Below are 27,747 nucleotides of genomic sequence, written 5' to 3' on the forward strand. Positions count from 1 at the left end.
TTCTGTCCATACTATTCTTATCCAAAATTTATTATTCACATGATGTATTTATTATTTTATCAAGTATTTAGAAAGCCACAGTGATTTCCAATGATAGGCTTGAATAAAATCAGTCTTAATATCTAATATCTACCTTTTCTCTTGGTGTGTTAAATAGTATATTTTACACCTAGCAGAATATATATTAATAATTTGAAGGTAAAAGGAAATGTCATTTCTTCTTGATAACAGCATGAACAGCAAACAATATAGCTAGATGAGACCGGCTTTCCACAGGTATAATTTCATTTCAAGTGATGTGTAGTAAATTAGATACTCATGAAGATAGTTTGCCCCCACCAGTGTTCTCAAAGGCCCATTAATCTAAGTGTAAATTAATATAAAATGAGAAGAATCTTAGAAACCATTCCAGGTTAATAACAAATGTGCTTGGACATGTTCATTCAGTCTACATAATGGAAAACTCAAGATAAAATCTGAATAATGATTCTTCCAGCATTATTTAAGGGAAAGAGTGAGAAGCTCTGGAAGGCATGGGAATTCTGGAAATTATAAATGAGTTTTCCAAAGTATTTTATATATTCTTTAGGAAAATGTATAGTGATCAACCCTTCAAAATTCAATTGCATATTATGAGTACACGAAAAAGTACTTCCTAGGGCGTGATGTTAGTGAGATGGCAGAATAAGAGGTCCCCAGCTTCTGTTCCCACAAATAAATGATAATCTGGTAGCCATCCATGGACAAAAGTGCATTGATGGGAGCTTTGGAATCCAGGTAGAAGGATGCAAAACTTCAGTGAAGCTGAAGAACAAGGAACGCAGCTTTGAAAAAGCAAGTCTGTGCTCCGGTGGCAAGCTTGCCAATGTGGTCCCTTCTGCAAACCAAAAGCAGACCTACTTCCTTTATAGACTTGGCTACAGACCTACTTGGCTTAGATCTGCAAGGAATGCAATCCACTAAGGGACCCAGCAATAGTCATACCTCCCCATACCCTTGGTGATTGGCCCAGTGGCTACGGACCTGATTGCAGATCCTGCAATGGCCCTGTAACCTGGCTCTTGTACCACTCTACCACAGTCCCAGAGCAGTCCTGCATGGCCAGGTGCATGTCCAGGCACAGTGCAGGGACCCAGAAGGACCCACACCCATCTAGTTCCCTGGTAAAAGGCCCACTGTCTGTCCACGGTGGCCCCATAAGTGGGCCCGTTAACTGGCCTGTTGCCTGAGTCACTCTCATCCACTGGGGGATCTGACAGGAACCACGTCTGTCCATGCCCTGGTAACAGGCCTGCTACCTGCAGGCTCAACTGTAGACCTGGGAACAGCCATATGACCTGACAGCCCTGCTTGTCTAAGGTCCCAGATGCAGTCCCATCAGTCTGGGGATCTGGCCAACAGGTATGTGAAAAGGTGCTCGACATCACTGATCATCAGGAAATGCAAATAAAGTCCACAATGAGATATGACCTTATGCCTGTTAGAATATCGATATTAAAAAGATAAGAGCTGGGAAGCCTGGGTGGCTCAGTTGGCTCAGGTCAGCGGGGAGCCTGCTTCTCCCTCTGCCTGCCGCTCCCCCTGCTTGTGTGCTCTCTCTCTCTGTCAAATAAATAAATAAAATCCTTTAAAAAATAAGAAAGGACAGATAACAAGGATTGGTGACAATGTGGAGAAAAGGGAACCCCTGTGCACTGTTGATGGAAATGAACATTGGTACAGCCACGAGAGAAAACAGGACGTATATAATTAAATAATTATAATTACATAATTGAATGAAAATAAACTTTAAAGGAGTAATTTTAAAATACATTTTAATTGCTTAGTATATGTTTACAGCTCCTGTGAGTTCTAAATTCTTGACTTGAGGTGACTCATAAGAAAAAGGTTATCTTATACCGCATAGAGGTCTATTTCCTACTAATCATGTGTGTTTTCTTTTTTCTACCCCATCAATGGCAGCCTGAGTGTACCACATCTTTTCTAAAATTTATTCTTACAAAAATAATAAAATATAAATCACTCTGGAAGTAAAGGAAAAAAGGATTACCAGATTATATATTGAATGTAACATATATTAAAATTATTTGTTGTTTAATTTCAATTTCAACTGTGTCTTTTTTTCTCTAAACCTAGAAACCCTAGAAAATATCAAATCAACCAACACAAAATTAACTGAAGCTTTGACATATGACCACTTTATAATCTGGCAACCAGTACAAAGTATGCAGTCATAAAGTCTAATCTCTATTTTTTCTTTAAAATAACATCTTGAATTAATAGTGCATCTGCATTTATTGTTCCACCTATCTGGAAACCTGTCAAGTGCCCAGTGAATTTAGCACTATCCTGAATTTGATCCTACTAAAATACAGAACTACTGATGTAGCTTTTTTTTTTTATTTTTATTTTTTTTAAAGATTTTATTTATTTGACAGAGAGAGACACAGCGAGAGAGGGAACACAAGCAGGGGGAGTGGCAGAGGGAGAAGCAGGCTTCCCGCTGAGCAGGGAGCCTGATGTGGGGCTCGATCCCAGGACCCTGGGATCATGACCTGAGCCGAAGGCAGCCGCTTAACTGACTGAGCCACCCAGGTGCCCCTGATGTAGCTTTTTTTTAATATGTGAAGCACTACAATATTTACTCCATTGCTTTTAGAATTCCATGATTCTATTTTATGATAACATGAAGCTGATTAATGCATTTACTCAGCAAATACTTATTGAGCATTTACCATGTCTCATTTTCTTAATAAATTCAGTACTCTACTCATGGTTTCTGCTTCAAATATACTTGTCTAACTGACCAGATCCAGTTATTTGGAAAGAAAAAAAACCCTCCTGTATGAACACTGAAACCTGTTATGAGTTGAATTCTATCCCCCAACAAAGCTATGTTGACGTCCAAACCACCAGTACCTCAAAATGTGACCTTATATGGACATAGGAGCTTTACAGAGGGAATCAGTTTGAAGTTAGGCTATTAGGGTGCTCCCTAATCCAATATGGCTGGTGTCCTTCCTAACGGGGAAATTTGGACACAGAAACAGACACATAGAAAGAAGGCAATGTGAAGAGGAACAGGGAGAACACCATATGAAGCTGAAGGCAAAGATTGAAATTATGTTGCCACAAGCCAAGGAATGTCTGGGACAACTAGAAACTGGAGGAGGCAAAGGAAACACCCTCTCCAAATTACAGAGGGAACATGACCCTGCCGATGCCTTGATTTTGTACTTCTAGTGTCCAGAACTGTGAGACAGTAAGTTTGTGTTGTTTTAAGCCACCAAGCTTTTGTACTTTGTTATGGCAGCCCTAGGAAACTCATAGAAAGCCCATTTAATAGACAGCATAACTTACTCTCCTAGATCTGTCCTGATATGTTCTTAACATTTTACCTCAGGTAATATTTTATAATACTGAATCATAAAATTCTGAGTTCCTTTGTATTTGCATAACTTGACCAGCAAAATATACATAGTCGGGATGATCTATAATATTTTTAATGTGTTTATTTTAAAAAAAATACTGAATGCTGACCATATGCCAGTCACTTCTTTTAAGGTTTTACAGAGAAAACAGTGATCATCATCATCATCATCATCTCAAGATTTTCAGACTCATGGAGCTTTCATTAAAATAGACTCATCAAATAAAGGTCAAAAAGAGATTTAATATAACCAAGATGGGAAATAAAATTAGACATGTTACTGTTTTTGTTATTGCATATATATCTCTATCCCTGTCCTGATCCTTATTTCTATGTCTATATTTATCTCTATCTAAATTGTATCTTTATATCTATTTCTTTTTTTAAAAAGATTTATTTACTTAGAGAGTGTGAGCAGGGGGAGAGAGAGAGAATCTCGAAAAGACTCCCCACTGAGCATGCAGCCCAATACAGGGCTCGATCCCAGGACCCCAAGATCATGACCTGAGCTGAAACCAAGTCAGATACTTAACTGAGTCACCCAAGTGCCCCTATATCTATTTCTGTACACACATTATCTAAGTATTTAGAAATAAAGAGGAGAAGGCTTTATTTTCAACAGAAAAAATACTATTAAGTTGATGGAATTAGAAATCTATGTACCCGAAGATAGTGCCACAATGCATAGTCCTCTAATACTAATATTAGAATTTCACTTGTACATTATGCAATGTAATATAACTGTGATTGATCATGTAATTCTTGGGGGAAAATCATAAACTTTGTATTGCTATTCAGAAAATTTAATTAAAATGCCAATAGCATCTTAGGATTTACTTTTAGAATAATCAGAAACTAAAATTATTCTATCTTGCATTCAGAGTTTTGCCATAAGAAAATGAAAGCAATTTTAGCAACACAATAATATCAAGACAATGAGGCATCACAATGGTTATGTCATCATGAACTAACTGATTTCATATTAACTTTGTGAATTCCAAAGCATATGATTTTGCCTCTGTCTAAACAAAAATGTTGATGTTGAAATAAACATGCTTTCGGAAAAAATAAATAAATAAACATGCTTTCGATTACTTTCATGTATCTAAATATACGTTTTCTCTTTTAATTAATGAAGTATATCTCTTTCAGCCATAATCATATCAGAAGTTTTATTTTAAACCAAACTTAAACAATACTAATTTTATACTTCCAGAGGAATAATATCTCAGTTGATAGAAATATAGACTATAATAACACATGTTGTAGCACTTACTGTGTGCCAGACAGTATTCCAAACAAAATATATTTATGTGATATGTGTGTGTATGTGTATGTTTCCATACATTTTACCCTCAAATTCTCTTCCTGTTTAAGTAGGAATGCACTGTTTTTATTAATTTTCAAATGAGGAAATTTTAAGTGATGCAACTCAGATTTCAACTTTCATAATCTGGCTCCAAAATTCATTCTTTTAAAAACCATGCAAGAATTTGCAACAAATTGGGTGGAACTAGAGAGTATTGTGCTAAGCGAAAAAAGTCAGTCAGAGAAAGACAAATACCATATGATTTTGCTCATATGTTGACTTTAAGAAACAAAACAGATGAACATAGAAGGGAAAAAAAGAGAGAGAGAGAGAGAAGCCAGAAAACAGACTATTAACTATAGAGAACAAACTGAGGTTTACTGGAGGGGAGGTGGGTGGGGAGATGGGTTAAATGGGTGATGGGAATTAAGAGGGGCACTTGTGATGAGCACTCGGTGTTGTATGTGAGCGATATATCACTAAACTCTACACCTGAAACTAAAAAAAAAATTCTATAATGGATAAATATATGCAAATATTTAGCAGATATATTTATATATGTATTTATTATATATGCATGCAAATATATATTAAAATATATCATCTTACTATTAAAAATACCATGCAAGTTAATATATGCTTATAGTAGAGATGTTTATATAAAATTACTAAACATAATAATACATGGTGCCATTAAAAAGAACAAATACATGAAAATTTTTTTCTTTGCAAATATTAATACAGATTTATCTGTGACTTCAGAAAATTATGCATTTTCAGAGTACAGAAGAATTAATATCAGGGGCGCCTGGGTGGCTCAGTCGGTTAAGAGTCTGCCTTCGGCTCGGGTCATGATCCCAGGGTCCTGGGATCAAGCCCCGCATCAGGCTCCCTGCTCCGCGGGGAAGCCTGCTTCTCCCTCTCCCACTCCCCCTGCTTGTGTTCCCTCTCTCGCTGTCTCTCTCTCTGTCAAATAAATAAATAAAATCTTTAAAAAAATAAATAAATAAAATTTTAAAAAAAGAATTAATATCAGTATGAATTACATCCCCCTTAAATTTCTGGGTTTTTGTTTTTGTTAGTATCTATTTGAATTGACTAAAAAGTCATACCTCATTTTGTTGCCCTTTGCTTTGTAGCACTTTGCAGTTAATTGCATTTTTTTTACAAATTGAAGGTTTGTGGCAACCCTACATTGAGCAAGTCTGTAGGTGCCATTTTTTTCCAACAGCATTTGCTTACTTTGTGTCTCTGTGTCACATTGGAAATTCTCACAATATTTTAAATTTTGTCATTATTATTATATTTGTTATGGTGATCTGTGATCAGTGATCTTTGATGTTACTATTGTAATTGTTTGGGGGTGCCATGGACTATGCCCATATAAGATGGCAAACTTGATAAATGTTGTTTGTGTTTTGACTGTTCTTCCACCAGCTGTTTCCCCATCTTTCTCCCTCTCCTCAGGCCTCCCTATTGCCTGAGACACAATGACATTGAAATTAGTCCAGTTAATAACCCTGCAATGGCCTCTAAGTGTTCAAGTGAAATGAAGAGTAACACCTCTCTCACTTTATTTAAATCAAAAGCTAGAAATGATTAAGCTTAGAGAGGAAGATATGTCACAAGCCAAGACAGGAAAAAAGCTAGGCCTCTTGCACCAGTTAGCCAAGTTGTGAATGCAAAGGAAAAATTATTAAAGGTTGAACACACAAATGATAGGAAAGTGAAATAACCTTATTGCTGATATGGGGGAAGTTTTAGTGGTCTGGATAGAGGGTCAAACCAGCCACAACATTCCCTTTAGCCAAAACCTAATCCAGGCCCTAACCCTCTTCAATTATATGGAGGCTGAGAAAGGAGATGAGCCTGCAGAAGGAAAGTTTGAAAGTAGCAGATGTTGATTCATGAGGTTTAAGGAAAGAAGCCATCTCTATAACATAAAGTGCAAGATGAAGCGGCAAATGCTGATGTAAATGCAGTTCCAAGTTATCCAGAAGATCTAGCTCAGATACTTAATAAAAGTAGATCCACTACACAACAGATTTTCACTGTCCTGAGCAAACATTTTTGGAAGAAGATGCCATCCAGGACTTTCATAGCTAGAAAGAAGTCAATGCTTGATTTCAGAGCTTCAAAGGAGAGGCTGACTCTCTTGTTAAGGGTGAATGCAGTTGGTGACTTTAAGTTGAAACCAATGCTTATTTACCATTCTGAAACTTCTAGAGCTCTTAAGAATTATGGTAAATCTCTTCTGTGTATGTTCTATAAATGGAATAGCAAAACTTGGAGGACAGCCCATCTGTTTACAACATGATTTACTGAATATGTTAAGTCCGCTATTGAAACCTATTGCTCAGAAAAAAAATTCTTTCAAAATATTAGTACTCATTGACAATGCACCTGGTCATCCAAGAACTCTGACAGAGATGTACAATGAGATTAATGTTGCTTTCATGCCTGCTAACACAATATCCATTCTGCAGCTCAATGATTAAGGAGTATTTGTGACTTTCAAGTCTTATTATTTAAGAAGTACATTTTGTAAGGTTATAGCTGGCATAAATAGGGATTCCTTGCATGCATCTAGGCAAAGTAAGTTGAAAACCTTCTGGAAATGATTCACCATTCTAGATCCCATTAAGAAAATCTATGATTTATAGGAAGAGGTCAAAATAAAAACATTACTGGGAATTTGGAAGAAGTTGACTTCAACCCTCATGCATGACTTTGAGGGATTCAAGCCTTCAGTAGAGGAAGAAACAGCAGATGTGGAGGAAATAGCAAGAGAACTAGAATTAGAAGTGGTGCCTAAAGATGTTAACTGAATTGCTGTAATCTCATGATAAAACTTGAACGGATAAAGAGTTGTTTGAGAGGATTGACTCCAATTTTAATAGAGGTTCTACTGTGGGTAAAATGCTATCAAACAACATTGCATGCTATGAAAAAATTGTTTGTGAAAGGAAGAGTGAATCAATTGTTGTCCTATTTTAAGAAATTATCACAGCCACCCAACCTTCAACAACTACCACCCTGACCAGTCAGCAGCCATCAACATCAAGACAAGACTCTCCATCAGCAAAAAGATTACAACTTGCTAAAAGCTCAGATAATGGTTAGTAATTTTTAGCAATAAAGCATTTTTTAATTAAGGTATGTGCTTTTTTTAGACATAATGCTAAACAAATGCTTAATAAATTATAGTCAAGTGTAAACATGACTTTTGAATGCACTAAGAAACCAAAAAAATCCATTTGACTCTCTTTATTGCCATATTTGCTTTATTGCAATATTCACTTTATTGTGGTGCTCCAGGATCAAAGTCATAATGTCTCTAGATAGGTCTGCATTGGATGACATACCTTGATTTTTCTTTCCTCCTGCCTCATTTTCCCGTATGTGTATTATGCACAGCATAAGTCATACCTTCTGACTATAGAAATTTCTTAAAGAGAATTCTTTCCAATTTCCTTCTAAATAAAAGGAAGTAAGAAATAAATTCTTCTATTGATCTTCCACTAAAAGAATGAAGCAGCATTTATATTTGATAGAACTTATGTGTTTTTCTCAGAATTTAATTTTTTTATTTATATCATATAGTTAAGATAATTTTAAATTAGAATTGCTTTGAGGTTTTTAAATGTTTTGTTGAAAAACTACAACCCAGTATGTATTCTAAAAAGTTTAGTGAAAGGTGTCTGGCAATAAATAATAAGTCTTTTAAAAAACATATTAAAAAAAATACTTGACAATAAATTAGAGTATATAAAAGTTAGCTTAAAACAGATTTTTTAGCAGGCATAAATTTAACCAAAGAATCAGTGATTTTGTTGTTTTAAGAATCAGTGATTTTGAACTTAGCAAGGATCTCTAACAAAACCATTTGTTCTAGTCCTGATGCTCAGACAGAAATGAGATTTTATCAGTATATTGTAAATGAGGCAACAGGTACCAGAGAGATTATGTAACATTGGAAAAGTGACTCCTAGTTTCTGGAGGGCAGTGGTTTGGGAGGATATAGGGGAAAGTTCTATGGCCCTTATTTCTGAACTTCATCTCTTATATAAAATATTTCACTCTATTTTTTATTGAATTCATGTTATTTCAAGTTAAATTATGCTAAAAACATTGTATACAAACTAGTAGTGCCTTCTTTGCAGAGAATTTGAGTATCTTCCTGTTAAAAATGAATTTATGTCTCCAATAAATTGAAAATCTTGCTGTGTTCAATTTATATATCTAACTGTTATAGTATGGATTATACTTCAGAACTAATTGTGGGGACAATTTCAACTTTGTGTTTTGTGAAAATAATTTAGAACTGATCATAGAACACTGTTTTTACATTCTAGATACAGAAAATCATTTTCAGAACTTGTGTACTTTGGAGAACAGTAATACTTGACATTTTTCACTTCTTAAGCCAACATAAATAAACATTAAAATTGATTTTTTAGTTTTTTCCTCACAGAAATTTAATTCTTGCCAATGAAAGAAGGTCACATGTACAGGTTAAATGAAACTCTTCTAACATGAGGAAATTTGCTTGACAAAAAAAATATTTTGGTTCACCACACTCTTTCCTTCTCCTTTCAGTTGCCCCATTATGTGAGCTTCATTTTCATTGTGAAACCTATTTTATATTTAACCCCTGTATTCAAATTTGACTGGATAAGGAATTTAATTTAGTAATTCCAAGGGAGAAAAAAGGTTTACATGGTGCATGAAAAATATTACACAGATATTACACTTTCTGCCAACACTAGAATACTAAAATTAAGTCAAAACATGAGATTACTGAATGCCCATACTGGTGGGTCTGCTGGAGTTACAGTTTTTAAAAGGAATATTAAAAGTATTTACTTATATATCCACACAATCTTTATATAGTTACTGGGGACATGGAATTTTTTTAGGCACTGAAGCTGGTGTCCCATGGGAGTACAAGGAAGAAACCCATCCCATAGATAACCAAAGCATGAAAGGATAAAATGCAGAATATAATATGATTAGAAAAGAAATTTCTTATTACAGTAAAATTAACTAGTTTAGATAGAGAAAAAAAAGTATCAGGTAGAGTTGAAGACTAAACAAATGCCATTTATACAGTAGTTTAAAGCAGAATAAAAAATGAAACTAATAATGCATGAATAATCACATAAATCAAGGTCTGAGTCTATTATATTTCAGCTGTGTAACTTCAGACAAATCTTTTAATATTTTGGTACTTCTAAACCTTGATCTGTTTGGGTTAAGCTCTATGCTAATTTCTAACTGATGTTCCATAATCCACAAACCCAGAAAAGAGGAAGTCACTGTCAGTGCTTACACTGAGGAATTAACACAATTAAATTGCTAAAATAGATAATATAACTTGGAAGTCATTCATAAAATGTCTTAGAATGAAGTGATAATATCGTTAGAAGGAGTCTGCAATGGTCTAGGTAAAAAACAAAAATTTTCTGCTCTGTTTTTGATACTTAGAATAGCCGTACAATGGTATAGTAAAGTCAAAAACCCACCCTGATGCTAAGTTCTGCTAAACTTGCTACTTCTATAGTACTGTTCTAAAGTAAATATAGGTCATGTTTTTGAATATTCAGCAATTCTCTATGGCATGAGGGCAATATAGTTAAAAACAATCTACAGTCATAGCTTATACAAAGAGAGAGAAGATAACTATTGGAAAAAACTATCAGTAGGAAATTTGACTCAATGGAAGACTGCCACTTCCCATATTAAGACTGAATACTACTTCCTGCTCCCAGGATCAGCTTTCTACAGGCTTAGCTTCAGAACTGGAAGAAAATATTTGGGTGGTGTCCACACCATAGTGAAAAGAAACCCAACTGTGGTATGAATTGCCTTCATTTGCATAGAAAATTCATATTAATTCCTGTTTCAAATCAATGCTATGATTGAAAGACAAATGATTTTGTATTATTCATGACAAATATTTTATAGTGCAATATTTGTATCATGTTATACCTTGCTGCAGAAGAAATCGTTAAAACAAATACATATTAAAATACTCTTTATATATTTTGGAATTGACAACTTGATTAACATACATCCATCACAGTGAATGGCAACATAAATGCCATGCCAGGAGTTCTGTAATTACCACGATCTTTCATAGAATAATTAGAATTAAAAGGAAGGTTGACAGCTTTCCTCTAGAGAAACTCTAAAGTATATGATACATCTTACCAGAGTTTAATTTTGATGGCATACTTGCTTCTGCTTTATTAATGATGGGTTTATACAATGTGAGTAATAAAACAATGATTGAAAGAGAAACACAAAAACATAAAAATTAATATGGAGGGGAAATATGTTGTCACTTGTATCACCTAAGAATGTCTTAAAATTCTCACAGGAAACAAAAATTCCAAAAATAAATTTTATGTGATTAATATCATATAAAATCAATTTCATTTTTATTCCAAACTCCATTCAAAGGAGGAGACAGTAGGATTATACAGGTTGATAGTATAGGCATGAGTAGGAAGTAAAAATTAGTAAAATGAACATGGTTATACCAGAAATAAAATTATTAGTAGTATTAGCAACAATAACTACTACATATTGCTCTTCTTTTTTTTTTTTTTTAAAGATTTTATTTATTTAGTTGAGACAGAATGAGAGAGAGAGAGAGAGCACACGAAAGGGGGGAGGGTCAGAGGGAGAAGCAGGCTCCTTGCTGAGCAGGGAGCCCGATGCGGGACTCGATCCAGGGACTCCAGGATCATGACCTGAGCCGAAGGCAGTCGCTTAACCAACTGAGCCACCCAGGCGCCCTACATATTGCTCTTCTATTAGGTTTGAAGGCAATTAATACATAGTAAGTCTAATTTTCAGTATAGATACCTTTTATATTATTTCCTGTGGAACCGCATTCCTAAAAAATTTAGTTCCAGAGTAACCAACAACTATATAATGGTAGTTAATATTTAGTTCATATCTTTCTAGCTTAAAAATCCACATTCTTTCCAAATAAACAAAATAGATTCAATAAAGTGTGAAACTCAAAATTAAGTATGGGGTCTGAATATTTATAATCTAAAGTTCTTCAATTCTAATTTCCATAGTACAAACAGTCTAAGGAACATAAGACCAGACTAACTTAATAACAACCCAATATTTTTTTCATTTTCTATTTTCCATATGAAATTAAGAAAGATATTATTTGTACTCCCTTCTAAATAATTATAAAATTTTAGATTGATATATGTCCAATATCCAAATCATTCAGTGATGTTTATCAAGTAATCTGTGAGAAATAGTTAAAATAATACAAAAATTATGTTAGTAAGTCTATATTAAATACCAAAGTAGAAATAGACCCCCTGGGCGCCTGGGTGGCTCAGTTGGTTAAGCAACTGCCTTCGGCTCAGGTCATGATCCTGGAGTCCCGGGGTCGAGTCCCGCATCGGGCTCCCTGCTCGGCAGGGAGTCTGCTTCTCCCTCTGACCCTCCTCCCTCTCATGCTCTCTGTCTCTCATTCTCTCTCTCTCAAATAAATAAATAAAATCTTTAAAAAAAAAAAAGAAAAGAAATAGAGCCCCTAAATAACAAAACATATTAAGTAGAGATAATAAAGCTGATCCTCCATCTCTAAATTATATACATGGATGAGATGGATTGGGATTATGAATGTGACAAAATTGTTGAGGTCAGAGAAAAACTGACAACCCATTTCCATGGAACAAAATTAGCCACACATAACTCAAGCAGATTTGTGGCGAAGGTATCATGAAATAGTTCACATTTAATTTTAGGGTTTTTTTAAAACATTTAAGTAAAAATGAAAGTAGAATTTTAATATACGGGGACGCAAAAAGGAAATTTGGGCTGGAGCTACAAACTTGTGAGTCTTCTGTCAATGGGAAGGAATTGAAGCTGTCTATCTGGGTGGGAGTGCTGTAGAATGAAAGGAAATCAGATCCAGGGGTAAGTCTTGATAATGGTCAACATTAAATAGCTGGTGGAGAAGACTTTTTTTCTGTAAAAGACACTGATATGGAGGAATATTAATGGAAATAATTTGTTTAGTGAATGCAAGGAAAGAAAATGTTTCAATAGTAGGCTATGATAAACAATATCAAAAGCTAATAAGAACTACATAAATTGAGGAATGAATAATAAGTGCTTGAAACCATGGGTTACATCAATGCCATTACTAAGAGAAGTTTAAGTGGAGAAATCGGCATAAGATCAAGAATAAGTGGGTGAACTTATTGCAGGTAATTGGTTACTTAAATGGAAAGTCAGAGGTCAAAAAGGATGACACCCAAATCAAGTTATTACCAGCAACAGAAACCACTACCACTTTTAGACTACAGGAAAAAGGGCAGAAGGGAGTTACCCAAGACCAGGAGGGCAGGTTAATATATAGCAATCTGGAACCATGTGGGCTTTTCTGGTGAGAGTGACAGAGGAGGCCAATCATGGCTAGAGGGCTAGTCTGAGGTTGGGGATGGGGACGGTCACTCTTCTCTGTCTAGGAATTGCGAAGGGTTGCATGGAAGAAGGTACATGCATGCATGCAGGTAGGTAACATTGGTGAATAAGCATCAATGGTTAATTGCCCAACCAACAAACTTTAACAGTAACAATTTGAGAGACACATCAAAATTTTTAGAGGTACCTGAAAAATAAAATATTGACTAAAGCAGTTATCTTAATAAAGAAAATTGGCTTTTTTCCCTTCTTTGTCTTATTCTGCTTTGTCCTCACTCCTTCCTTCTGGGATAAACTCCCAGATATTTATTTGCTTCCAAATACACTAGCTGGCTTGGGTACCTGACTCAGCTTTTGGGGGAAATCCCAATTAAGAGTTTGTGTTAAAAGTAGCCCCAAAGAGCAGACTTTGGGTGTAGAATTCTTTATCTGGGTTGATGACTGGTCAGATGGCAAGAAAAATCTGATTGTTGAAGTGGGTATTAATAATCCCTGACCTGCTGTGGCATCACAGTGATTAAGAACTCACTGGAGGTCTGGAATGGACCTGAAGGGGAAACACCGAGTTATGTAGTGTTGTCCCCTTGCATTTGAAGGGTATGACAGCAAAAGTGATTATAATAATTGTGTTTTTTGCTAACTGCCTGTAGCCTTGAAAAATAGAATGGAAAGCTCAGGGTAGCCAATTACCAGTTCAGTGGAAATGTTGAAATCCAGAACTTCAAAATTATTTAGACGCTCATCTCCTGCATCTGATTCAGACTATGGGGGAGAAAATCACATCCAGATGGCAGAGCTGGAAAGAAAACAAAATGTACAAACTTGATAGCTTGTACATTCCAATGCTAAGGTTAAAGACCTGAAATGGAGTTTTAGGACCATTACTTTGGCCTTGGAGATTTTTGAATGGATGCATCTGAAAACCTGGAAATTCCCTAGATTACCCTGAACTCTCTAGGAGAGCAGAAGGAGCTCTAACGCACTTGCTGGAGGAGATTAGCTTCATCTTGCCTGAAGACTCAGAAAAAATCCAACCTTAAAAGAAATGCATTTCTTGGGCGCCTGGGTGGCTCAGTTGGTTAAGCGACTGCCTTCGGCTCAGGTCATGATCCTGGAGTCCCTGGATCGAGTCCCGCATCGGGCTCCCTGCTCGGCAGGGAGCCTGCTTCACCCTCTGACCCTCCCCCCTCTCATGTGCTCTCTCTCTCTCATTCTCTCTGTCTTAAATAAATAAATAAAATCTTTAAAAAAAAAAAAAAAAAAAAAAAAAAGAAATGCATTTCTTGATAATCCTCATCCATTTACTCTCATTGCTCTCAGAAGAAAATATTTTAACATCACAGTAAATGCAGGACTTGGCTAATACTACTGGTGGAAGAAATAATCCATATGGAAGTGGACCTTCAGATGTTAGACTGAAGAAAGAGTTGATTGAAATTGATAAACAGGAAGTAGTAAATAGATTTGGACCATAAATTAATGGTCCAAACATAGAAAGTGAGGAAAAAAGCAATAAAAAATTAAAATTACACAATATTCAAAATGCTAAATTAACTAATAAATTGGTTCTATTATCTCATTGAATGCATAAAATAATTACATTCAACAACTATTATAAAATAGTTGTTTTTTTATATTTTTATATAAAATATATTTTTATATTTTATATTATAAAATATAAAAATAGATTTCTTTCTAAATAGAATAAAATGCAACCATGCAAATATGTACATTTAAATAAGGCAAAAAATAAACTTTCTATGCTGTTAAATTACAAATATGATTTACCAATAAAATATAAATATTATAAATAAAATATGAAACATTTAAAAATAAGGAGGACATTTATTCTTGATATACATTCATGTACTATATCTATACCATACTTTCACTGGTAACTTCTGGGGAAAAAAGCTTTCCTCAATCTGGCCTTATATGTTTAAATTAAAATAATAATCTTCTTGGTTTTGCAACTCTTAATATTTGACACCTTCAAATGACTCTTCTCTAGAAGCACAATATTTTTTTTACCACATAAACTGAGGATAAATTTTGCTATGTAGAGCATTCCCTATGCTAGCAGTTTTCATATTAAAATGTGTAAATATTCCAGATCAGATATTTTCATAGTATCTCCATTTGTATACTCAAAAACGTTTTAGAATTTTTTTTTTCTTTTCCTTCTTTCTTTTTTTTTTTATGGGTTCCTTATGTTTTGATGGCATTGGACAGTTTGTAAGGTAATTTTCCACTATTTCATTTAATAAGTCTGTGTATGTTACCAAAATAGCCATTTTACAGATTAACAAATGTAGATTCGAGGACAGTTCCAGTGCTAGTGAAGAAGGATTGAAACCTAGTCTTACAACTAGAAAAATATTTCTACAGGGAAAACTAAAATAAGTTGACTATTGTGTTATTTGATTGTAGATTCTGCAAAATTATAGGCCTGATATGTTTCATTCAATTGGTATTAGAATACATGTATCCAATTAAAAAGAGCTCCTTCAAAGATTACTCTCACAAGTTGAGATATTTCAAAGCACACTTAAAAATTTTATAATAAAATACTATGCAGTGTTTAATTTTCGTTTCTTTTCTTGTTTGATTTAAACCTAAATATCAGGTTTTTTTTCCATTTGCAAGCTTTATTTTCAGTAAGTATTATCTAAAAATGTCAAACCTAAAGTTTAATGCACCATTTTTAATATTTTGATTTAAAATGTCTAATGTCTTTCTGTAAATAGAACTTTTTTTTTTTACAAAAGATTCAGTTCAATAGTAATAACGCAATGCAATTGTAGGATCTTAGACTGATTTGATAGTTTGGGGGTTTTTTGTGTTTTTTTTTTAATTATTATTATTATATTGCATATGGGCAGCAAAGAGAAAACTTGTTACCATGCTGTTTTTTATCCCCCATTGCACTATCGCAAAAGTTTCATGTTCCTTTTCTGTTACTAGCTTATATAAGGATATGCCTCTGGTCTAACAACTGAATTTTATCACAATACGTAGAAAGCACAGGGTTTCGCTTTTTGGGTTTGGTTTTGTTTTGTTTTGTTTTGCTTTGAGGCAATTATGAATTGCATATTTATATCACTATCAATTCAAAGTACATTTTTGCTTCATAAGTTCTTTAATAAAAATAATTTTTAATAAGATTCTGTGTCCCATCAAAATGCAAATTTTCATATTAGCACAAAGTATGCATTCATATTAGCACAAAATAAATTTTTCTTAATATTAGCTTTTTAGACTGGATTTATAATAGCATTTACACAACTGTCAGATTTTTTTATTGGCATAATAGATTCTCAGAAATTTTATTTTGTTTATTTTAATTGGATGGAAAAAATTAAACCATTATTGAATTAATTGGCTTTTCTCATAGAAGTATCTGATGACACTGATATAAAATTAGTATGTTCTTGAGGCACCTGGGTGGCTCAGTTGGTTAAGCGACCAACTCTTGATTTGGCTCAGGTCATGATCTCAAGGTCATGAGATTGAGCCCTTGTGGGGCTCTCCACTTAGAGGGGAGTCTGCTTAAGATTCTCTCCCTCCCTCTCCCTCTGCCCCTCCCCCCACTCTCTCTCTCTTGCTCACTCTCTCTCTCTCTCTCAAACAAATAAATATAATCTTTAAAAAGTAAAAAATAATAAAATAAAATTAGTATATTCTTAATTGTTTGTGAAGTATTTCTTATGCTAAGGGAACCAGTGCACAAGAGCTATTGCACATACCTAGATGTTCTATTGATAAGGTGGCATTTGGATAAATAACAAAATAAAATTGACATAAATTATGTTAGTATATATTACATTGCCTTAGTTTTCACGAAACCTACTCATTATATTGTGATAAGGTTTTCACATGATCGGGTTAAACTGATGTATCACCAAACTAGATATGCCTTGAATCACAATAGTTCTAAAAATTGTCTTATAATTTCAATTTGGAGAAATTTTGTATGCTGAGGATTACAATTAGATTTGCTAATAGAATTAGTAAGCAACATTTAGATTCAAAATTGAACACTGAATCTTCATAAAAATATTTCATATCATTAACATTATTGTTTTAATTTTAGCATATAGATAAAATTCACTTTTATCAAGATTCATTATTGATTCCTAAAGTAACATCTAGATCCATGCAACATTAATTTTCCTTCAGAATTTCAATACTGGGATGTTATAAATAAAACTTCTAAAAAACGCAGTATGTTGCTCTGTGTTCACATCTCCACTCAGTTGAGACTATACCTTGATCATAGTTTCTTTTTTTTTTAATCATAGTTTCATTAAACATTTCTTTTTAGGATTAGTTTATGTGAATTTTCCTTTTCATAGCCATGCAAAGGGTTTCATTTATTTTTTCTAATCTGCTTACAATTTACTGGAATGCAACTCTGTTGGATATTTCATAAGCATTTTCTTTCCGTTCTAAATAAATTTTCCTATCTTTAAAAATACTTTAGACCTATTAAGAGTCAAGCAATAAAACATGCATTTGCTTGTTTTTTGCAAGTATATGTTGTCATAATATCAAACAATAGTTCACATTAAATGAGAGCCCATTGTGGATATTCAAAGTTTTTCCCAACAATGGCCATGATTTGGTTAAATCTAGTTGCTTTGTATTTAGTAATTCTTTCCATTGGGTGTCTGAGAGTAGTTATAAGCTGGTCTTTGAAATATGCTTCACTAAATTATTCCAACTTTTTTAGAGATTCCAAAAAATATCATAAATGATGTTTGAATATTCTGAAGACTGTCATTGTAAGTAGCACAGTTCTGATCATTTTTCCAAGCAATGCATTCAATTGCACACCATACATGTCACAAAGAAATCTCAAATTTTAGCCAAATTCTGGCTTGTAAATTTTTTCTTTTTTATTCTTATCAACATATCATTATTAACATTTTCATCGAGGATTATGATAACTAGTTCTTTTTAATCTTCATTTAAGTCAAAGGTCTGTGTTTTCACAAGTAAAAAAAAATCAATGAAACAGTCATGAGTTTATAGTTAGTTGTTTTCTTACTCTCATAGTTCAAAAATATGTAATATAAATCACAGCTGTTTAACATGATATTGACCATGCTACAATCTACTTGACCTGAGCAACATTTACTTTTAAAACTTATTGTATATTATATTATACAATTTTACTAACCATTAAACTATAATCTTGTTTGAGTTCTCTATCCTAAAGAGTAGTCATTTGTTTTATCACATTTTTATCTAACACGTTTTGGTATTCAAGCACCTAATTTTGAAATTACTTCTACAAAAGCCAGAAAATTTATATTGTTTCCTGGACATTGTGAATGATTAGTACTATAAAAATTTTCATTATGATTGACTAAGACTGTTGAATCACAGATCTGTATCTCTGAAGCAAATAATACATTATATATTAAAAAAAAAAAAAAAGAAGAAGATAGCAGGAGGGGAAGAATGAAGGGGGGAAATCGGAGGGGGAGATGAACCATGAGAGACGATGGACTCTGAAAAACAAACTGAGGGTTCTAGAGGGGAGGGGGGTGGGAGGATGGGTTAGCCTGGTGGTGGGTATTAAAGAGGGCACATTCTGCATGGAGCACTGGGTGTTATGCACAAACAATGAATCATGGAACACTACATCAAAAACTAATGATGTAATGTATGGTGATTAACATAACATAATAAAAAAAAAGAAAGATAATAAAAAATAAAAAAAATAAAGGTTAGACATTCATTATGATATTTTAAGTATAGCATGTCAATGATCTATACCAATATAACTTTGTTGAATAATTATGGTGTAGTTTACTCTACCCTTTCCTTTTTTCTTGTAGTAAATGCTATTTTGTGTTTGAGTAGAAACTGTTCACTTCCATTGTTTCTAGTTCTTAAAAATTAATCCAAACCACCTTTTAAAATATTTTTTTCTTTTCTTTTCTGCCTTTTTCTCTGAGCTTCAACTTCATAATTTCTATATCTACCAAGATTTCACATTTCATTTCTCTCCAACCAGTTAAATGTTTTAAAAATGTAATCAAACTGTATTTATGTGTAAGAAAAATGTAATGCACTGTCTTAAAAGTAAAAGGCTGGTTTAACTCTGCATGGTTTCAGAGATCCAGAGTCCTTCTATTCTAATGCTAAAACAAATACATGTTGTGATCCAAACAGAAATATCCACGCTAAAAGCGACAGGATGTAGGAAGAAATTTTAAAAACATGGGTAAAATCTAAAACCCAGCAGGAAGTTCACACACTGCACTTTCATTTTCATCCAGAATTTAATTTCATGTCCACTTGTATCTAAAAGTGAGGCTAAGAAAACATGTTTTCTTTTAGTACACATGTGTCTGGGGGGGAATTTTTAATAAAGAAAGGAAAGAAAGAAAGAAAGAAAGAAAGAAAGAAAGAAAGAAAGAAAGAAAGAAAGAAAGAAAGAAAGAAAGAGAAAGAAAGAAGAAAAAAGAAAGAAAGAAGAAAGAAAGAAAGAAAAAGAAGAAAGAAGGAAGAAGGAAGGAAGGAAGGAAGGAAGAGAAAGAAAGAAAGAAAGAAAGAAAGAAAGAAAGAAAGAAAGAAAGAAAGAAAGAAAGAAAGAAAGAAGAAAGAAAGAAAGAAAGAAGAAAGAAAAAAAGAAGGAAGGAAGGAAGGAAAGAGAAAGAAAAGAAAGGAAGAAAACACTTATAGTGAACAATGAGTATTCTCTGTAAGTTTTGATCCCCAGTTATTTAAAAGTTTGGTTTCTTTTTTAATTAGAACTCATGACTGACATTTACTAAACGTTTTCTCACATATATTCGGATTCTTCTTCTTCCATTTGAATCTATTGCTTTAAACTGCTATATTTAATATTATCTTGGTTCTGAAATAGCGTTTCTTTTCTGAGATAAAGCCTCAGAATTTGAAGCAGAACAATCTTTCAATTATCTGTTAGGTTAATTTTATAAGATTTTTATTTAGAATTTTATGTATAGGTATAATGTATAAAACTATATGTATATCCACACATATGAATGTATAAAGATAAATTTATAATTTAGTCTTACATGTGTTATCCTTGTCAAGCATTTTAAGAGTTTTGGAATAAAAACTTAGCAATCATCACAAGATGAATGTGAAATACTCAGTATTTATTTATCTCAAATATATTTCAAAATTACACACACAAATGCACAAATCATGGCTAATATAGAGTCTCTAATGTTCTTTGGAACAATTAAAATTATATTTAAAATCAGCTAGATTTGTGGCGTATTGTCATTGATTGCACTTTGTATTGTTCTTTACAGTTTGTCTTCCTGATATCACTTGGTATACTGCACTTCTCATTTCTAATTGTGTTTTCATTTGTAGCTTTGCATTTTTCGTTTATTTGATTGTCAAACACTTACCTATTTTATTTAAAAAACAAACAAGCTGCTGTATTTACTTATCAAGTCTTACCAAGCTGAGACTCCTATTTCTCACTGCTGTGTTGTCAGAGGAAACAGTATGAATCAAACAGAATTTTGTGTTGTTTCCTTTGTGAGGCTATATGGCACTGGGATAGAAGTCCATGAATAGTGGATAGCAAAGAGTCTCAGTAGATAGAAATGTGCCTTTTTTAATCCTTATAGAAGAAATTATAGATGTATTATATAAAAGGATACAAAGGACTGGAGAATTGTGCAAGTATAGCAGAGTAATCCCTTGAGAATGTAAATGTTTTTAAGGTTATTTTGAGTGTTTAGATAAATTTTCGAATTACTCCCGTTTTCTGAAGGGTGATGAGGAGGAAGGGAGTTGGATTGTGTTGGATACAACACTGTATCTATAGACTACAGTTTTTGAGTTTCATTAGACAAAACGTTTATAGAATATTTGAACAGAATCCAAAGATGTTTCCATGAAGGACTCTTTAAGATATAGTGTGGGGCAGGGGATGGGGTACAGGAAAAGGAAACCAGGATCTACCTAGCTCATCCAGGGCACAAAAAAATATCATTTTGGTGGGGATATGACAGGGAGCTGAGCAATGCTCTTTTCTTACATACAGAAAACAAAATAATCTGACAACTCAAGGAATTGCAGATCAGTAGTAAAGGGTCTAATAGTGAACAACATTGGCAGATAATCAAGAAAAATCCTTGAATTGATATAAGAGCAAAGAGCTGCTACAAGTAACACCTAGATGCAAGACAAATGCTGATCAGCACATAGTGACCCTAGGTGAGTGCTATATTACCACATGAGGTAGTAGCAGCAGAAAAAAAAAAAAAGAAGAAGTTATAACTTATTGGCCACTTTTCCCATAGAAAGCTGGAGTCTTTGTCAACTCCTCTTGAAGTAGGCTTCTGACGATTTTGGTTAATACACTGTAGCAGGAGCAATGCTAGGTGACATCCAAGACAAGGTCACAAAAGGCCCTCCAGCTTCATCTTGGTCTCCCGGCAAACTTGCACTATTAGAATCGTCTTTCTGAATGGACCTTCTCAGATGCTCCATTTCTGGCACCTGTTTCAGGCTGTGAGAATTCCAAGCCACATAAAAAAGCCCCAACAAGGTACCCTGATCAACAGCCCCTGCGGAGTCCAGCCTAAGAGCAACCCCAGCCCAGTCATCAGACATTTTAAAGAAAAGAATCTTCAGTGAATTCCAGCCCCCATCATTAGTGTTACTGTTGGGTACTAGAGTCCTCGAGGCCACGGACTTAGTCATTGTGGAACAGGAGCAAGCTGTCCCCACTGTGTCCTCTCCAAACCCCAATGCAGAGAAGCCATGACCATGATCAAACGGTGTCTCATACCTTAAATTGGGGTCATTTGTTATGTAACAAAAGGTAACCAGAACAAAAATCACAAATATATATGTGGTTGATCGGATGGGAAGTTTTGCAATGGGCTGAGAACAGAAAGTACATATGAGGTAAGAATAGAAAAGCTGTATTATTAATATGTATATTTATTTACACTTTTATATTTCATTTGGAATTTTGTAACAGATACATATATACATCCATACACACATAAACATCAGTGACTACCACCTCTTTGCACACTTAGGTTAAAAAACAAATTTATAATCTAGTAATAATATATGCCAAGTGTGCTGTAGATTCTTTTAAAAGATATTCTTATTATACTTTCTTGACAAAACTAGAAACCAAGTGAATATTTCTGTTTAGAAAAATTATGTCATGGTAAAAGTATGTTTCAGCAAAAAAGTCCTAGATACTTCTTGCAGAAAATTAGATGTGATATATTGACACTTTGTGATCCTTTAAATAATTTTGACTTTATTAGTTCTACAATATTCAAATAGTTCAAATATTCAATTTTATTATTTTTGTTTTCATAATTTCATTAAAGTATGTGACAAAAGAAATTATATATATACACATATATATAATGTTTCAGTATAAATGACAAAAGATGTTATATACATATTATGTTTCAGTTTCACCAATATATTAAATTTAAAAAATTGCAAATACCGGGGCACCTGGGTGGCTCAGTCGTTAAGTGTCTGCCTTCGGCTCAGGTCATGATCCCAGAGTCCTGGGATCGAGCCCCGCATCGGGCTCCCTGCTCAGTGGGAGGCCTGCTTCTCCCTCTCCCACTCCCCCTGCTTGTACTCCCTCTCTCGCTGTCTCTCTCTCTGTCAAATAAATAAATAAAATCTTTAAAAAAAAAAAAAATTGCAAATACCCAATTACCACCACCAAGATGGAGATTATTTCCATAACCCAGAAAAAGTTCCTTCATTCTTTCCGGTTAAACTTCACCTGCCATTCACTGAACATTGCCACTTACTGATTTTAGTCAGCATAACTCAGTTTGCTTGTCCTTTTATTTTATATAAATGGAATCATCGGTGTAGTAGACTCTCTCTAACATGACCACTAATAATTCCCACTTCCTAATATTCGTGCCCTGGTGTATTTCCCTCCCACTGGAATATGCTGGACCTAGTTACTGGAATATGCCAATAGAAGCTTACTTCTAATGTTAGGTAGTAAAGAGACTGTGTCTTCTACACTAGGAGCTCTTCCTACTTCCCTAGAAAGCCAGCCTCGATATTCTGAAAGCTCCACACAGCGAAGAACTGAGGGAAGACTCGTAGTCCAACAGTCCATGAGAAAACAACTCCTCCCAACATCTGCATGAGTGAGTGTGAAAACAGATCCTCCCTCTATTGAGCCTTCAGATACCACATCTCCAGTCAACACTGACTTTAAGTCAGAGGTACCCAGTTAAGTTGTGCTCACATTCCTGACTCAAACAAGCTGTGAAACAGTAAATTGTTGTTTTAAGCCACTAGGTTTTCATGTAATTTGATAAGCAACAATAGATAACTAATATATATATATATGATGCATGGTTTTTGCCTGTTTGCTTGTTCAACATGATGTTTTCAAAATAATGTATATTTGAAATCCACCATGTAATAGCAGGGATCAGTAGTTGACATTTTGTTATATCTAAGTAGTATTACATGATATGAAAATATCAGAATTTTTAAATCCCCAGTTGTTGGAATTTTATGAAAGATTTTATTTATTTATTTGAGAGAGAGAGATAGGGAGAGAGAGAGAGAGCACGAGTGGCGGGGGAAGAGGGAGAAGCAGGCTCCCCACTGAGCAAAAGCCCGATGTGGGGCTTGATCCCAGGACCCCGGATCATGACCCAAGCCAAAGGCAGACGCTTAATGACTGAGCCACACAGGCGCCCCCACCAAGTTGTTGCAATTTTAATTGTTTCCTTTTTTGGTCTACCATGAATAAGGCTGAGTAATTTCCTATAGACATATATTTTCATTTCTCCATGAAAATTGTTCCTTTGTCATAACATATAAGTATGTTTCCTTTTTAAACTCAGAAGTTTTAACATTTCACACACCCATTAGCAATATATAAGAAGTTAACTTGTTCGACATCCTCTCCAATGTTTTCCATTTTAAGTCTATTTAATAGTAGTTATTCTAGTGGTATGAAGCATAACCCATGTGGTTCAGTTTGCATATAATGATGTTCACCAGTTTTCATGTGCTTAGTCAACATTTTTATGTTTTTAGTGAAATTATGTTTAAGTCTTGTACTGTTAATGTATTTCTTTATTAAATTCAGTGGCTGTGTTCTAAATACTGATTTACAAAAGTTCTTATCTATCTTGGAAATAAGTTTTTTTTTTTTTTTTTTTTTTTTCAGATATACCCTACAATGAATATTTTCTCCCAGTGTGTGGCTTATGCATTCATTTTTCTTATGGTGTCTTTTGATGAGCAGATTAGTTATGCTTATTCATTTATTTACCTTTTATTTTTATCTTTATTCCTTCCTACATATTTGGACTTCTATCTGGTGTCATTTACCTTCAGAGTAAAGAAATATTCATCATTAACTGTTGTGCAGTTCTCCTGAGACAAATTAAATTTCCTTAAATTTATTTTTTTATATATATTTATTTTGCCTCATTTTGAAAATTATTTTCTAAGATAAAGAATTCTAGGTTTACTTATGCACTGTTGGGGGGAATGCACACGGGCACAGCTACTGCGAAAACAGTAGAGAGTTTCCTTAAAAAGTTAAAAATAGAGCTACCCTATGATCCAGCAATTACTTTACTGGTATTTATCCAAAGAATACAAAAACACTAATCCAAAGGGATACATGCAGTACTATTTATAGCAGCATTATTTACAACAGCCAAGATGTAGAAGCAGCCTATGTCCATTGATTGGTGAATGGATAAAGAAGGTGTGTGTGTGTGTGTGTGTGTGTGTGTGTGTGTGTACATACATACATATATATGCATATATATGTATGTGTATATATATATATATATATATATAATGGAATATTATTCAGCAATAAAAAAGAATGAAATCTTGCCACTTGCAATGACATGGATGGAGCTAGAGAGCATAATGCTGGGGCACCTGGGTGGTTCATTTGGTTAAGCCTCTGCCTTCAGCTCAGGTCATGATCCCAGGACCCTGGGATCGAGCCCCAAGTTGGGCTTCCTGTTCAGCAGGGAGTCTGCTTGTCCCTCTCCCCTTCTCTCCTTCCCGCTCATGCCCTCTCACTTGCTCTCTCTCTCTCAAATAAATAAAATCTCTAATGAGAGAGAGCATAATGCTAAGTGCAAAGTGAAATAAGTTGGAGAAAGGCAAATACCATTTGATTTCACTCACATGTGGAATTTAAGAAACAAAACAAATGAACAAAGGGAAAAAGAGAGAGAGAGAGAGACAAACCAAGAAACAGATTCTTAACTGTAGAGAACAAACTGATGGTTACCAGAGGGAAAATGGGGGTGGTTGGTGCGTATTGGTTAAATAGGTGATGAGGAGTAAGGAGTGCAGTTATTGTGATGAGCACCAGGTGATGTATGGAAGTGTTGAATCACTATTTTGTACACTTGAAACTAATATAACACTGTATCTTAACTAACTGGAATTAAAATTAAAAAAAAAAAAAAAAGAATTCTAGGTTTACACTTTATTTTGCCCCTAGCACTTTTAAAGATATAATTCCAATGTCTTCTTTCTCAGATTTGTTTTTTCTAATGAAACTTTAGGCATCATTTTTGTTTATTTCTTTATTTGGAATTTATCCTTCCCCCCTAACCCCAGCATTTGTTGTGATTTCCTCTTTATATTTAGTTTGCAGCCCTTTGACTGTGACTATGCCTCATTTGATTTTCTTTCTATTTATCCTGCTTTGGACAGATTAAGCTTCTTGGATTTCTGAATTGAGTCACTATGACACTTGGGAAAATTCTTGGCCTCTGTTTTCTTTTTTGTTTTTTTTTTTTTAAGATTTTATTTATTTATTTAACAGAGAGAGACACAGCGAGAGAGGGAACACAAGCAGGGGGAGTGGGAGAGGGAGAAGCAGGCTTCCCACCGAGCAGGGAGCCCGATGCGGGACTCGATCCCAGGACCCTGGGATCATGACCTGAGCCAAAGGCAGATGCTTAACGACTAAGCCACCCAGGCACCCCATGGCCTCTGTTTTCTTAAATATGTCTTGAATCCAATTTCTTTCTGCTCCTGGGACTCCAATTAAATGTATGCTAGAACATTTGATGTTTTCCACAGAGCTTGGATATTCTTTTATCATTTTTATTACTTTTATTCTTCATCTTTGATATAATTTATAGATTGGCTTCAAGTTGACTGATTCTTTTTTTTTTATTGTGTCTAATTCACTGTGAATTTCAATAATGATTTTTAACATTATTTTATTTGTCAGTTCTCATATTTTCATTTGCTTCTTTTAATAGTTTCTATGTCTGCATTGAAAATTGCCATCTGTTTAAGTATGTATAAACATTTTCCAAATTTTTTAACTAATTTTTTTTTCATAATTTAAAGTTTTTGTCTGATTATTTCTAAATCTTCTGTTGATACTTTTCTCCCTTGATTATGGGTATATGTTTGTGCTATTTTGGAATTTCACAAACTTACTTGTATGTAGGTCATGGTATATAAAAAACAAACAGTGGAGGTTGATACAAAAAATATGATTTCCAGAACATACCCCCTTTTCTATCAGGCTGCTAAATTATACGACTGATATCTAGTCAGTAGCTTAGCTGCATTTGGCCTTTTCACACAGCTTTTGTAAGATTTACTTCACCACTACAAATATTTTGAGACGTTGATCAGGACCTGCCCTTTCATAGGAATGGGAACTGAGTGTCTCACTCTGGTTTATAGCTCTGATAAAATCTGGCTCTACTGTGGGAGATTCCTTTTGCTTGTCAACATACTGCTAGATTTTGGGGTGTGTGTGTTTTCTATGCTGTCTGCTTCTGCTCAATTTTTAACTGTCTCAAATGTCCTCTCTTCACCACACCTGCCTTTATCACGGTCTTTATCAGACTGCGCCTGGCACTCAGTGTCAGCCATTCTTGCTTTTGGAGTGTATCTCAGCCCTCCTGCCTTGTGCTGAGATTTGGGCTGTTGCCTTATACCCTGGAGGGCCTTATGAACCTTTATGGAGAACTATTTCAGCTCTAATTCCTGGTCCCCCACTATTGGCATTCTCTTCTCATTTAATTGGTGAAGTCTGTCAGAAAAAGTGTTGCCAAGTGGGAGGAGACTCACTCCATGGCTGGGAATCCTCAGGATTCTAAATCATCTTGCTGGCCTGTAGGCCAAACATAGCAGTTAAAAGTCTGTGGGTTTTTTTCTTTTCTTTTTCTTTTCCCATGTGCATTCACTCCTCATTCTCTTCTGCTCCCAAAATAAAAGTTTTCTGGGATAAGTAGCTAAGGGAATCTTATCTCCAATGAAGAGCAATTATTTTTCTAGAATTTATTCTTTTCAGATTTTTTTTAATGCTTTGTACTCTGACAGGGAAGAGAAGGCTATGACTTTGTAATTTATAGGGCTTGGTCTTACTATTTTAATAGGAGTGGTGCTCACTTGTAACTCACTACACCCTAAAGAGACCAAAAATATTTTTAATAAACATTTAACTTTACCTTATTTACAAAGAAAAACACCCAGGATAATAATTTTATTTTTTTATTCTGTTTATTCATTT

Source organism: Halichoerus grypus, chromosome 2 (genome assembly GCF_964656455.1).
Source record: "Halichoerus grypus chromosome 2, mHalGry1.hap1.1, whole genome shotgun sequence".
NCBI lineage: Eukaryota > Metazoa > Chordata > Mammalia > Carnivora > Phocidae > Halichoerus > Halichoerus grypus.